The sequence below is a fragment of the Triturus cristatus genome, chromosome 9 (assembly GCF_964204655.1).
Source record: "Triturus cristatus chromosome 9, aTriCri1.1, whole genome shotgun sequence".
NCBI classification, from domain to species: Eukaryota; Metazoa; Chordata; class Amphibia; order Caudata; family Salamandridae; genus Triturus; species Triturus cristatus.
Window position 1 is genome coordinate 825,102,355 of NC_140592.1, and position 14,848 is coordinate 825,117,202.

Sequence of the window (14,848 nt, forward strand, 5' to 3'; positions counted from 1 at the left end):
CCCACTTGGGAGACATTAACTGTATTGTGCCACTGGGATTGAATATTTTGAAACATGCTGCACCCACTGGGGTTTTATCAAATCCTGAGTCCAGGCAACCATTTGTGGGACTACCTTAACCAGGATGCCTTGCGCCCATTGGGGTGGGACTTTCTGAACGTGATGGGATTCTATTAAGTGCTACTGGTGCAGATCAGAGCTTTCAAATCCCCTCTACTTCCACGGACGGAATGATTTCACAGTCACACATGCATACACACATCATACGCTGGTGGGGCCCATTACACCAACATTCACTTCAAATCACACTATCCATGCCCTGTAAAGGAGAATCACCTTCCACATATGCTCTATCTGATCTGCCTGTACTTTGAGGTCAATGCGACCAGCTAGTTGCTGAAGATCTAGAGAAATACATTTCAAAGAATACACAATAAAATCAAATAAACATGACCAGAAATAATCACCCGAGACAGGAATTCAAACAGATTGTTCATTTATCTAATATTTTCAAGAAAAGCCAATTAAATGCAATTTCATTTCTCTCATATTTACCTATTCTGTCTAAATGTCAGATCCTAAGTCAGAACCGGTCCTCTGAGGAAAATTTAGAGTCTTCTGTTGTCATGTAGAGTCATCGTCCTCTCCGTCAGCATAGGGACCTCGCATCATCAGCTCGGGAAGAAGTGGCGCTAGACCTCTCTAGTCTACTTACTTTTATACTGAAATTTACATTCTAAAGAGTAACATTTCTTTATTCAGAACGGATGAATGGCGGAAATAATGTCGTCTTGCAACATGAGCAAACGTTCTCAGATATTGTCCGTCTTAAACAATGAATAGAAAATATAATGTCCATAATTTATTCAATACTTTTACGGATGTTTTCCCAGATTAAATGTATCCCAGTTGTGGGATTGACAGTTCAAGAGTTCAATATTCTTTTCTTTGAAACATTTTCTCAATCAGGGGCTTTTCTGGCAGTCCTCCCAGATTTGTCGTCATGGTCATGGCTTTTCAGTTCATCAGAGGTGCAAAGTCACAGGCAGAGCGAAGCCTTTTTGTAAATTTCCAGCAACTCCAATGCAGGCTGCGGGTGGCGGCCATATTGTGGCAGGCCACAATGGACAACTTAAAGCAAAGTAAACATAAAATAGAATTATTGAATAGAAATGATTAAACAGTGTTATTCCCCTGCTAATACCCTTATGTGTGTGTATTTATCTAGCCATTTGCGACATCAGAAGCCATTAATGCATATTAATTATAAGCGCAAAACACCATAACATCACATAAGCAACATCGTATTCTGTCAGTTTGCTCACCAACTTAGTTCACTTGTTATTTAGCCATGCAATAGCATTCCCACGTGTAATTCTCTTGTTAATAAGGTTGATTAGTTAACATCCGACAAACTATTAATCATTAATAATTATTCAGTAGTACTTTTAAGTATAACATGCGAAAATGAAACAGGTATTCCGTTTTGGAGTAAAAACCCTGCTCCATCAATCCTCCCTTTGGTGATATATAATCACCACAAAAATCAAAACCCCAAATCAATTTAGTTTCCCCTTTTAGAAGAATTTGAAATGTCTTCTTGTTCTTGTTTTAGACCCTAGTTTCCATCTCATCTTCCTTTTTAGTTTCTATATACATGCTTTCTCTTAATTCTTCAAGTTCTATTTCTTGTGGATCTCTTTCTGATTTCTTTTGTCTCTTTTTAACATTTTCTTTTACGATTTTCTTTTTATTTCTTCTATATCTACAACACATACATCCTAATCTAAGGATCAATAATGCAACTATTACACAAGTTAATGGAAATAATATCTTACCAAATATGGTACTACCTATCTTAGCTACAAAATTCTTAATAGCAATCATCTTATTAGCCATTTTAGTCCAGATACTTTCAGCTTCCAGTGGTACTAAATCTTCAAGCAAATCAGTAATATTTTTGATGTAAACTTTTAGATCTTTACTTTCGCCAGGAATGTAAGTGCAACAATGTTGAACTTTCAGCATTCCACAGACTCCACCCTCTTTTGCCAAAAGAATGTCAAGGGCAAGTCGATTTTGCATCGCCATAGCGCGCAAAGCAACCATTTCTGTATTTACCAAAAGAAAGCCTCCAGCGGTACTTGTTGACAAGCGATCTACCACTGTTGACAGCTTCCGAATGCCATAGGCATTTAAAGAAATTCCCACTGCTGGAATTAAAGCTCCAAAAATATCTCCTACAATTTCTGTCCATGTTTCTCTTTTATAGCATGTTAATGTGTTAGAATGTTCAGCATCATCTACTCTATCCATGTGAAAAATCTTTGGAAAGACCAGGCCAACATAACATGTACCAAACCAATGGTCAGGCAAACGGTAATAAGCCTTGTTCCCACAAATATAATACACTCCCGGAAAAACTGGATCTTCTCCTCCTCTAAATCCCCATCCGGTTGCAATAAAGTATGTATCATGGCACTCACTAGTCTCTATGAAATAATAATCATATTGGGATCTCTTCCTGGTAATGCACAGTTTTCCTTTTTGTGGGGCATCTATAGCCATAGTTGGACTGGCTCCATTTTTCAACTCCTTTTCTTTCTCAATATCCCACATTGTGTCACTCATTTTATGCCCTTCTGCTTTCTTGTGCATGTTCAACCTTCTTCTCTCAACCATGTCTAGAAAATTCTTCTCTTCTCCTTTCAATTTGCAAGTTAAATTGTTTCTAAAAACATAGTCTAAGGTTAATTCTTTGGTTTCTAGAAAAATCTCACCTAAAGTGTTAGCATCCTTTGCAGGATTCAATTCTTTATTCATAGGCAACTGACCAAGAATATTATCTATATTAGACATATTGTAATCAAATTTCCCTAATTGATAAAAAATACTAATCAATACACTACAGGAAATTCCATACGTAGCCGAAAGATGATGATAAGTCACTCCTTCCGAAACAGAGGCAGGTAATTGCATGCAGACGTAGCAATCCCCTACTTCCATTCTCTTTACGTACTCATACAACAATTTAGAAAAAACATTGCTGGAAAAATCGTTAATTGACCTATCTTTATGTATATGTACATTACTAGTTCTAGTTGGAACTACTTTTAACGGACTCTTCCCTATATTAGTCTTGTTCTCAGTATGACCTTCTAAAGTGTCTATAGTGACTCTAAATGGAATTAGTAGAGCAAGCACGCTCCAAAGCAGCATTAATAAACCTGTACAGCAGCAGCACATTTTGCACCATCTTTTCAGAAAGGTACATCTACTTTTATTCTCAGTGTTAGCCATTTTGTTAATTTGACCGTGTCTTTTGACTTAGCCTCTTCTACTCCTTTACTGAACTTTTAAGGGCAGCAAGTACCCACCAGATTATTAAACTCTTCTAATTTTAGTACTACTTCTTCTTCTCTTCTCCAAGTGATTTTCCTTGGGTTTACTCAATTTGGGTTTTCATCATTTTTCACTGTCTCTTCATCATCATCAAACTGTATCAGGTCCTGAACATCCATCTCTTCTCCAATGTCGGACAAGATAACTCTCAGGATTCCCACAGCTTCTTCTTCAGCAACCTCCTTCAGTAAAGCCTCCTCTGGATTTCCTTGGCTGTCCGCCTCTTCTCCTTCTTCAGGCAGTGCCACATACGTCCATTCCGGTGACTTGTACCTCTGGTTTGGTTTTCTTATTCTTTTTTCCCTTTCAGGTATTTTTGTTTCTTCTTCTTTGGTTGGGTTTTGACTCGACACTTCGTTCACCTGCTCAGCTCTTGAAGAGTTAACTCGTGTCAGTCTGTACCTCAGTCTCTTTATCTTATTCGACCAAAGATCTCCTTTAGCATTTCTCTTTTGCTTTCCTTCTTTATTGTTTCTTTCTCCAAGCCAAGTTCTCTTTCTCAGAACTCGTCCTCCATGTATCTCATTGTCACTTTCATCAGACTCTGTTTCAGTGGCTACTGGTTCATTAACAGCTTTCTTTTCTTTAACAACTTCCTTTTCTCCAACAGTCTCTTTTTCCACCACTTGAGATTTCCCCACTTCTGTCCCTCCTTGGGTCTCTGACACGCAATCTTCTTGCTGTCTGCTTGTCCCTTCACCTAGCTTGTTGTTGATGTTCCCTACACCTCCTCGGGGTTTTTCCGCAATTTGTCCCTCTCTGTCTTTGTCTGTCCCTTTTTCTTCAATATTTATCTCAGGTGGAACTTGCCAAATTCCTCCATGTGACTCAGGTGTCTCTTCTGTTGGAATGTTCTTTTCTTTTCTTTCTTTCTTTTTGTGTTGGTCACTGTCAATTGGAACCTCAGGCAATTCTGAGTCTGAGCTTGCTTCTGCAGTTTGCACTGTTCTCTTCAGAACTTCTTCTGGTGGGATGAAAGCTTCTCTTGACTCACTTTCCCCACTTTCAGGATTCTTTTTCCTTCTTACTGCCTCACTGTCTGCATCATCACTGGAGTCTGATTCTTCAAAGTATTTTTTTCCAGTACCATCTCTTGGATTTGGAACTCTCAGTGTGTGGCTTGGATGTATCCAATTCTTCACACCAGCGCACTTCACAGCAGTCGTTGTGGTCAAGATGACTTGTCTTGGCCTTCCCCACCTTGGAACCAGGCAATTTCTTCTTCTGTGGACTTTTATCCTTACCCAGTCCCCTGGGCTCAGATCATGGGCTGGTTTCTTTTCAAGTGTGGTGGCGTCTTCTCCAACCTGGTGAAACACAGAATGAACTGCGTCAGCCAGGCCTTTGCAGTAATCCAAAATCATGTCATCAGTTATAGTCATCAGCTTGTTCACTGGTACATATGCATGCCTCATAGCACGTCCCATGATAATTTCATGTGGACTCAAACCTGTTGTTCTGTCTGGAGTAGACCTAATGGTCATCAGGACTAGAGGCAAGACATCGGGCCATTTCATTCCTGTGGCTAAGCACATCTTGCCAATTCTGTTTTTGATTGTGCCATTCATCTGCTCAACAACCCCAGAAGCCTCTGGTCTGTAAGCACAATGCAACTCCTGCTGTACACTTAATGCTTCACAAATTAGACTCATGATTTCATTATAAAAATGTCCTCCTCTGTCTGATTCAATGGTTACTGGGAACCCGTACCTTGGGATGAACTCTCTTAACTGTAATTTGGCCACTGTTATCCCATCATTTCTTCTTGTCGGGTACGCCTCCACCCACCTTGAGAACAAACAGACCACCACCAGAACATACCTCAACCTGTTGACTGGGGGCATTTCAATGAAATCTATCTGCATTCTTGTGAAGGGTCCTCCTTCTCTGCCTATTGTTCCTAGGCTCACCACTGTTTTCTTTCCAGGATTGAATTGCTGACATATCAGACATCTCTGACAGAGACTTTCTGCTATCAGTCTGAACTTTGGACTGTACCAGGTTTGCTTAAAGGCTCTTATCATAGCATCCCTCCCCAGGTGTCCCTGGCCATGATACATCCTCGCCATTGTTGATAACATGCTGTTAGGCATGACTGGTCTTCCATCCCTGTAGACTGACACATGATCCTGTTCTCTAGGTGCACAACCTGCCTTCACCCAATCCCTCATTTTATCATCTTCTGCCTCATCCTGCAGCTGTTTTACTTCCTCCCATGTCCCCACTTCATTAGTAAACATTAATGAACAAGAAGACATTTCCCGTTCTTTGCTCCTGTTAATTGAGTGATTGTTCCTTGCACAATATTGTGCTATGTCATTGGCAAACTTATTACCAACTGTTACAAAATCGTCACCATGACCATGAGCAGCACATTTTACAACTGCTAGTTCTTTGGGCGGCTGTATCGCCTCTAACAGTTTTCCAACCACTTCAGCATTCTTTATGGGAGTTCCACTTGAGGTCAGGAAACCTCTTTGTAGCCATAGCTGGCCAAAATCATGGACAACTCCGAAGCCATACTGGCTGCCAGTCATCACAGTCACTCTCACACTCCTCCCAATCTTGCATGCCTTTGTCAGTGCCACCAGTTCTGCCACCTGAGCGGATTTAACTCCTTTCAAGGGTGATGCTTCCACAACTTCCGAGACTTTGCACACAGCATATGCAGCACTCAACACTCCTTCATCTGTTCTCAGACAAGACCCATCTACAAACAACACATGATCACTTTCAGGCAGTGGCAGATCTCTTATGTCTGGCCTTGGTTTTGTGCAGTAATCAAGTACATCCAGGCAGTCATGATCAACATCATTTCTCACTCCCACACATTCAGCATCAGGTAACAGTGTCGCTGGGTTCACATTCACGCATCTCTCCAGACTTACATTGGTTGCACCAAGAATGACTTTCTCATATTTAGTCAGCCGACTATGAGACATGAACTGTGTCCGGCTCCTTGTTAAAAGGATTGCCACATCATGAGGTACAAATACCCGTACAGGGTATCCCATTATGATTCCCTCACTTTGTTCCAAGCTTTTGCAAGTAGCAGCTACTGCTTTCAGGCAACCCGGCAAACCCACAGCTACTGGGTCAAGAGTTGCTGAGAAATAGGCGATTGGCCTTCTCAGACGTCCATGTTTCTGGATTAACACTGAAAGTGCACATCCATTTCTCTCACTGCAGTACAATTCAAATTCCTTTTCATAATCAGGCATCCCTAGGGCGGGAGCTTCACAAAGTCTGTCTTTCAGCTCTCTGAATGCAGCCATTTCTTCTGGGTTTAGTTCTAATGGGTCTTTCACCTCACTTTTGGTCAATTTAATCAATGGTTTGGCAATCAGGGAAAAATTACTTATCCACTGACGACAGTATCCCACCATTCCCAGGAACATTCTCACCTCTCTTTGTGTCATTGGGGCTCTCATTCCCCTAATGATTTTGATTCTGTCAATAGTCACTTTTCTCAGGCCTTTCTCAATATTGTGTCCCAGATACTGGACTTCTTTCTTACAGAACTGCAATTTGGCTGGAGATACCTTTAATCCTCCATCTGCCAAGTGATTCAGCAATGCAATGGTATCTACTTCACAAGCTTCACGTGTTTTTGATGCCACAAGTAGGTCATCAATATATTGGACCAAGACTGAATTTTCAGGCATTGTCAGACTTTCCAGAGATTTCTTTAAAAATTGATTAAATATTGAGGGGCTCTCTGTATACCCCTGTGGGATTCGGCACCATGCCAAAATCCACTCTCCAAATCTAAACGAAAATATTGGCTGGCTGTCATGATGCAATGGGATTGAAAAGAAAGCATGACACAAATCAATTACCGTATACCATTCTGCATCATGAGGAATCTGATACAAAATCACTGATGGATTTGGCACAATCGGACAACAGGGCACAACAATCTTGTTAATCTTTCTCAAATCTTGTACTATTCTGAACTTTCCATTAGGTTTCTTCAGTCCCATTATCGGTGAATTACATGGGCTGCTCAATATTTCTCTTAACACCCCTTGCTGGATCATTTTCTCAATTAAGGGTTTTATCCCTTCAATTATTTCAGGTGTCAATCTGTATTGCGGTATATTTGGGTAAACCACTCCCTCTTTTACAGTAATCTTTACTGGATCTACATTTCTCATCAGGCCCACATCTTCTCCAGTAAAATCCCAAACTGCTGCTTTCACTGTCTGTTTCAATTCTGTGGGTAATGCATCAGGATTAAATATTGCATATGTCCCCAAAGGCTCACATTCTCTGTTATCCATGGTCATTCTATATAGCACATCCTCATCAGGTGTCTCAAAGGTTATTCCATCTGATGTACAGAAAATAGTGCAATTCATTTTGCACAGCAGATCCCTGCCTAACAGGTTCACTGGACTGGTGTCACACACCACAAATCGGTGCATGCCTGAAAATTTCCCTATTCTAACCTTTACTGGTTCAGTAAGTAGTGTTTTGATCTGTGTGTTGGACACACCAACCCCTTGGATCGCTTCGTCCGAGAGAGGAAGATTCTTTATATCAGCTGACCTGACAGTTGATCTCGTAGCCCCAGTATCAACTAGGAAAGTGATGCTTTCACCATTAATTTTCCCGTCTACAAAAGGTCCTGCCTGGTCTATTTCCAGAGTAGCGCCAAGTACGCACTCCTCCTCCTCCTCTCTTCGGCACCGTCAGAAGTCTCCCTCAGAGTCACTTCCCTCATTTTTCATCCAATACTGAGATACAGCGCTTGCGCGTTTTGCTTTGATTATCTGCTCTTCATCATAGAACCCCGATTCTTGGCTGTACTTCTGGGATCCTTTTCTCTGTGGCAAGGGTGGTTTTGGCACCTGATTCTGCTGCTTATCAGCCTTCTGCTGTTGCCGATGCTGACCACACCCCTCGCTCGGCACCTGCGAATTCAATGATGAATTATCATCGTTAGTGGACGGTGGATTCTTACACTCGAGTTTCCAATGCCCCAATTTTCCACAGTTGTGGCAGGGGAACTTCTTTTTGGCCTCTTCTATGTTCCCTTTCCCTTTTCCTGGACCATACTTGGGTTTATTTCCTGGGTTATTTGCCTGTTCAACTAGCTGAGCTTCCTGTCTTTCTGCAACTTTCACCTATGCCCACATTGCCTTTTCTTTTAGTTTTCTCTGTTTTGCCTCAATCTCATCACTGAAGTATTTTGCATGTCTCAAAATCTCATCAATCTTCTTACTCTGCCAGTCCACGGTATGCTGCCGTATCATTTCACTGATTTCAGGCCGCAAACCATATACAAATCTGTACACAAAATGACTCAGATCCTTGTCACCCAGGTGTTCATCTCCACTGAACTGCTTAAAAGCTAGTATCAGTCTTTCATAGTAAGCATGGACTGATTCTTTTAATTCCTGATGTGTTCGGTCTATTTTTCCCCAATCTGTCTCCTTGGGGGGTACTTTATTTTTCAAGAAGGCCATAACCTGCTCGTATTTCTTCATGACCTCCGGTTCTGGAGCTCCTGTCTTTTGATCTCTCGGGTATTCTTTAGAGGGCCAGTCTATGACTATTTTACATTCTGCCCACAGGTCTGCTGGTACAATTATATCAAACAGACTATTCAGGTCAATCCACAGTACTTTTGACAGCTTTACAAATCTGTCGACTTGTCTGTACCACTCCACTGGCTTTTCCCTTAATCGAGGGAAATCATTCGTAAATGATAAAATATTCTGTCTGGTCCATGGGACATGTACATACCCTCCTCCTGGAATCTCTCTCATGGGGTAAGCTGTCACTGCCTTCTCTTTTTCTGTCAAGGGAAATGCTGAGTAGGTTCTATCCACTCCATCCTCTCGCTTTCGATACCATCTGTCCTTCCATCTTTCTACATCTCCCCATTTCCTTAATAAGGCAATCATTTCCTTAATCTGTCCTGTTCTGCCTGCATGGTTCAGATTCTCAATATCTTTGTCTGAGAAATCCACTCGGTATGTTTTCTGTAAAGCTTTCACCTTATCCATGTCAATTCCCACTTCACTGGCTATTCCTTTCAACCTGTCGTGTATGTTCTTTGCTCTCCATGTGATACTCTTACATAAAAAGAGAATCTCCCCTTCCTCATAATTCTTCAGTGTTTCTGTAGGTATGGTTCCTACTATCAACTCTTCCATTTCCATACGTAGCCTAGCTACATCCATACCCTGTGACTCTTTCTCCTTTTTCTGTAGTGTTTTCAGCCAGTCATTCAAATCTTCAGCAGTTATCACAGATTTTTCCACACCCCCTGGTTCTGCCACCCTCTGCGGTTCCAGCATTGATCCTCTGTTCCCTTCCATACATCCAGAATTCAAACTTGAGTTAGTCTGCACACTCATTTCCCCTCCACATACAGTATGTCTCCACTGATTTTCTCCTGTTCTCCATTGTGTTTCTCCCGCTCTCATTTCTGCCTGTTCCGGAGGTACAATCAACCTATTGCCCACATATGGCACCGTCAAACCATTTTCACCCGTCCTCTGCTTGTCAAAAATCGGCATAACCGGGCCTATTGTCACAGGCACTGTAACAGCTTCAAGATTCTTAGTCAGCTCCCTGATTTTCTCTGTTAGTTCAGATGTAGTTCTTGCTAGTTCTCTGGTCTTTTCCTTTTCAAGCTCATTCTCTCTCTCTCTCTCTATCTCTCTTTCTCTCTCTCTCTCTCTCTCTCTCTCTCTCTCTAACTCTCTTTCTCTCTCTCTCTCTCTCTCTCTCTCTCTCTCTCTCTCTCTCTCTCTTTTTTCCTATCTCTCTCTCTCTCTCTCTTTCTCTCTTTCTCTCTCTATCTCTCTTTCTCTCTCTCTTTCTCTCTCTCTTTCTCTGTCTGCCAGAGAACAACCGCTTTTCAGCTCAGGAGCTGTAGCCCCCGTCTTTATAATCCGCAGGGTGTTTCTCATTGGGCTAACTGCTGTTCCTACCTCTGGTTCTCTTCTATACGGGGGTGGTCTTTTGTAGAGCATGTCCTCTAAGATATCATAATCAGACTCATTTGCCCCATATCTTCTGGTCTCTACATTATGTGCTTTCTCTGTACATTTTCTCTCTCCTGATTCCTCTGCTGTTCTTACAGGATATAACCCCTCGGTCATACTGGCATCTCGCCACCTTCTCATTCTGTCATGATGGGTTTCGCGATCATATTTTCTACCGAACATATATCGGTAGTTACCTCCACTCCCCTGCTTTTCTCGCTCATGTACTTCATCTTCCCATTCCACCAATGCCTCGAATTGCGTCGGCCTAGGCCGAGGCTCTAAATTCATCATTTTCTCTCGTAAATTTCTTAACACGGCCAAATTAAATGAGCCATGTTCCGGGAAAGCCAACACCCCATCCTCTTTAGTATACTTCGCCCAGTTGTCTAACCAAATACAGGTATGATACCCACATTTTGCAACCATAAAGGATGCTGGGGTTCTGGTCGGAGGAAGTAACTCTCCTTCCCTAGTTATGATATCCTTATCCTTGTCGAACCAGGTCTTAACCTTACTGAACAAGGATTTCTTTTTCTTTTCCTCAGCATGGTAATACATTTTCTTATTTTCCACTAGCTGTTTACTCTTACTACAGCTGTACGATCTTTTGTCCAATTGCAGCGCGACTCACACTAACGCACCAATCCTGGAGTGTCTACGTCACTGACTCAGTCCGCGAATTCTAGCGCGACTCACACCAACGCACCAATCCTGGAGCGTCTACGTCACCCTGTATGTCTCCCAATCCTAGCGCGGCGTACACCAACACACCAATTTCTGCACTTCCTCCGTTCTAACCCACTGTCCAATCACAGCGCGGTCTTTCTAACGTCAGCAGCCGCTGCAGTCGCTTCTGCTCCTGTCTCTTCTTCTTCCGTCTACCCCTCCTTTACAAGACTACTTGGTAGACTTTGTTTCAACTTCTACGAGTCTGTTAGTTACAACATACAAACATCTCCATTGTCTGCTTCGCTAGCCACAGAACAGCAATAGAGCTTTCCCACGAGAATTCTGCCTTTCCCGAGAACAGCGCTTACCTCTGCCCTACTACAGAATCGTTACTTCCGTTGATAAAGTAGCACATCCCTCTACTTTACCCTTCTAACAAGCATCAATTAATTGTTTCCCTTCGGAATGCTCCTAAGAGTTTCACAATTAACCAGAATGCCTTCTCATTCACGCACTTACACACCAGAAAATGTAGTACATTCACACAGAATTCTGTCTTTCCCGAGAACAGCGAACAGTCTGTCCTACTACAGAATTATATCACACGTTAACAAAGCAGCGCTTACCTCTGCCCTGTCCTTCTAACAAGCTCCGAGAATACCTATTACTTCTCCAGCGGTAAGCTTTAACGGCAAACCTTACGGATCCCTGGGACTTAAGACCAGAGTTTCACAGATAACCTTTGCTATCATATACACTTCTTTCACACAGAAATACCTTTCTAATGGCAACACACGGTGATGCTACCTTGTCGAACCCAGACAATGCGACGCGCAACTTCAATTGTCACACGTTTTCCCCTGTCTGCATACAGGGCCAACAATCCCGCCTTTTTCCGAGAGCAACACTCCCTCTGCTCTACTACGGAACTGTCACCGACTTCCTACATCCCAGAAGCCGTTCACAATACATAGAACTCAACACGACTTCAACATATAGTGTTAGTACAAATATCAATCAATAATCAACAAGCCTATATACACGCAATTCCGCTAGATCAAGACAATAGCTTCATGATGTCACTGACCATGTCATGAATGATGCAATATGTGACATCATCCGCAGTGCATTGCGGGCGCGCGAGTTATAGTTAGCAGAACTAACTATAACGGAGGAATTTCTATGGTTTTGTATGAGTGAAATGGCCAGCTAACTATAACACCTGTGAAACCTATGTTTTTTTCTGTGAATATATCTATATATATCCACAAGAAAACGCTCCCAAATTGAAGTGCCACACCAACGTGTTATCCTTTTATTGACAGGTCACCAAGGATTCAGCAGAGTCCTTACAACAACAATTCAGTATGCCTTTCATAGTTCTTTTCTGCCAAACATGTTTCGGGCTTCCTTCGCCCTTGATCACTGGCTTCTGGCAACAGGGTAACGGCAGCAGTTTCCAGCACACCTGCGCTGTTTAAATATTCAGCCTCAGTGGGTGTGTACCACACGGCATTCTGGTAGACTGAGTTCTCCAGTTAATAACATCCAGAGTGGGAGTCACCAAACCCCGAACAATCATAGTGACTTGCTGCAAGGTACATGGCTGACATCCTCACGCAGTGCATTGCGGGCGCGCAAGTTATAATTAGCAGAACTAACTATAACGGAGGAATTTCTATGGTTTTGTATGAGTGAAATGGGCAGCTAACTATAACACCCCTGAAACCTATGTTTTTTTCTGTGAATTTCTAAGGTTTTTTAAACGCTAATTTCTAACTATAACGTCTCTGAAACCTATGTTTTTTTTCAGTGAATTTCAAAGGTTTTTTTAAATGCTAACTTTTAAGTGTGATAGTAGTTATATCTATTTTTTTGTACTGATTTTCTACAGTTTTTTAACTGTTTATTTATAAATATTTTATTCATTAAATAACATTATATATTTTTCTGAAAATTGCAAAAAAAATTGTTTTTTATTAAAACTGAAATATTGATTAATTTTCTTGTTTTCATTTTTTATTTTAATATATTTATATTATTTTCTTTAAAAAAAGAAATTCAATTTTTTCCGGAGTCGCGTACTCAAAGTGCACACATCACGGTGGGTGCGCGCATTCTAGCCGCCATTTTAGAAAAGTCATGAAGGATCCGCGTATGGTGTGTGACGGCTTTTTTTTTTTCAGTTACATCATATACATTTAATATCACGTGATATGCGCGATTGGTATGCGACCGGTCTGCGACTCCTGCTCCCGCGCATTCGCGACACATGCACATGCAGAGCTACTCTAGAGCCAGAGAACCAAATCAGCAGAGCTGCTTTAGAGCCATAGAACCAGGTCAGCAGAGCTGCTTTAGAGCCAGAGAACCAGGTCAGTAGAGCTGCTCTAGAGCATAAGGACCAGGTCAACAGAGCTGCTCTAGAGCCAGAGAACCAGGTCTGCAGAGCTTCTGCAGAGCCAGAGAAACCGGGTCAGTAGAGCTGCTTTAGAGGGAGAGAACCCGGTCAGCAGAGCTGCTCTAGAGCCAGAGAACCATGTCAGCAAAACTCTTTCAGAGCCATAGAACTGGGTCAGCGGAGCTGCTTTAGAGCCAGAGAACCAGGTCATCAGAGTTGTTGTAGAGCCAGAGAACTAGATCAGCAGAGCTGCTCTGTAGCATAAAAACTAGGTCAGCAGAGCTGCTCTAGAGCCAGAGAACCAGATCAGCAGAGCTGCTTTAGAGAGAGAGAACCAGGTCAGCAGAGCTGCTTTAGAGCCAGAGAACCAGGTCAGCAGAGCTGCTCTAGCTGACACTGACTGACTGACACTGACTGACTGACACTGACTGATTGACACTGACTGACTGACTGACACGGACTGACACTGATTGACACTGACTGACACTGATTGACTGACACTGACTGACTGACACTGATTGACTGACACTGACTGACACTGATTGACTGACACTGACTGACTGACTGACACTGACTGACTGACACTGACTGACTTCTCTCTACTACTCTACTACTGACTATCTACTACCCTCTACTACTCTCTCTCTACTACTCACTCTCTACTACTCTCTACTACTCTACTACTCTCTACTATTCACTCTCTAATACTCACTCTCAACTACTCACTCTCTACTACTCTACTACTCACTCTCTACTACTCACTCGCTACTACTCTCAACTACTCACTCTCTACTACTCACTCTCTACTACTCACGCTCTACTACTCTCTACTACTCAGTGTCTACTACTACTCTCTCTACTACTCACTCTCTACTACTCTCTACTATTCACTCTCTACTACTCACTATCTACTACTCACTCTACTACTTTCTACTACTCTCTACCACTCACTCTCTACTACTCTACTACTCACTCTCTACTACTCTCTACTACTCACTCGCTACTACTCTCTACTACTCACTCTCTACTACTCTCTCTCTCTACTACTCTGTACTACTACTCTCCACTATTCACTCTCTACTACTCACTCTCTACTACTCTCTACTACTCACTCTACTACTCTCTGCTGCTCTCTACCACTCACTCTCTACTGCTCTACTACTCTCTCTCTACTACTCACTCTCTACTACTCTCTCTCTACTACTCTCTACTACTCACTCTCTACTACTCACTCTACTACTCTCTACTTCTCACTCTCTACTACTCTCTCTCTACTACTCTACTACTCTCTCTCTACTACTCACTCTCTACTACTCTCTCTCTACTACTCTCTACTACTCTCTCTCTACTACTCACTCTCTACTATTCACTC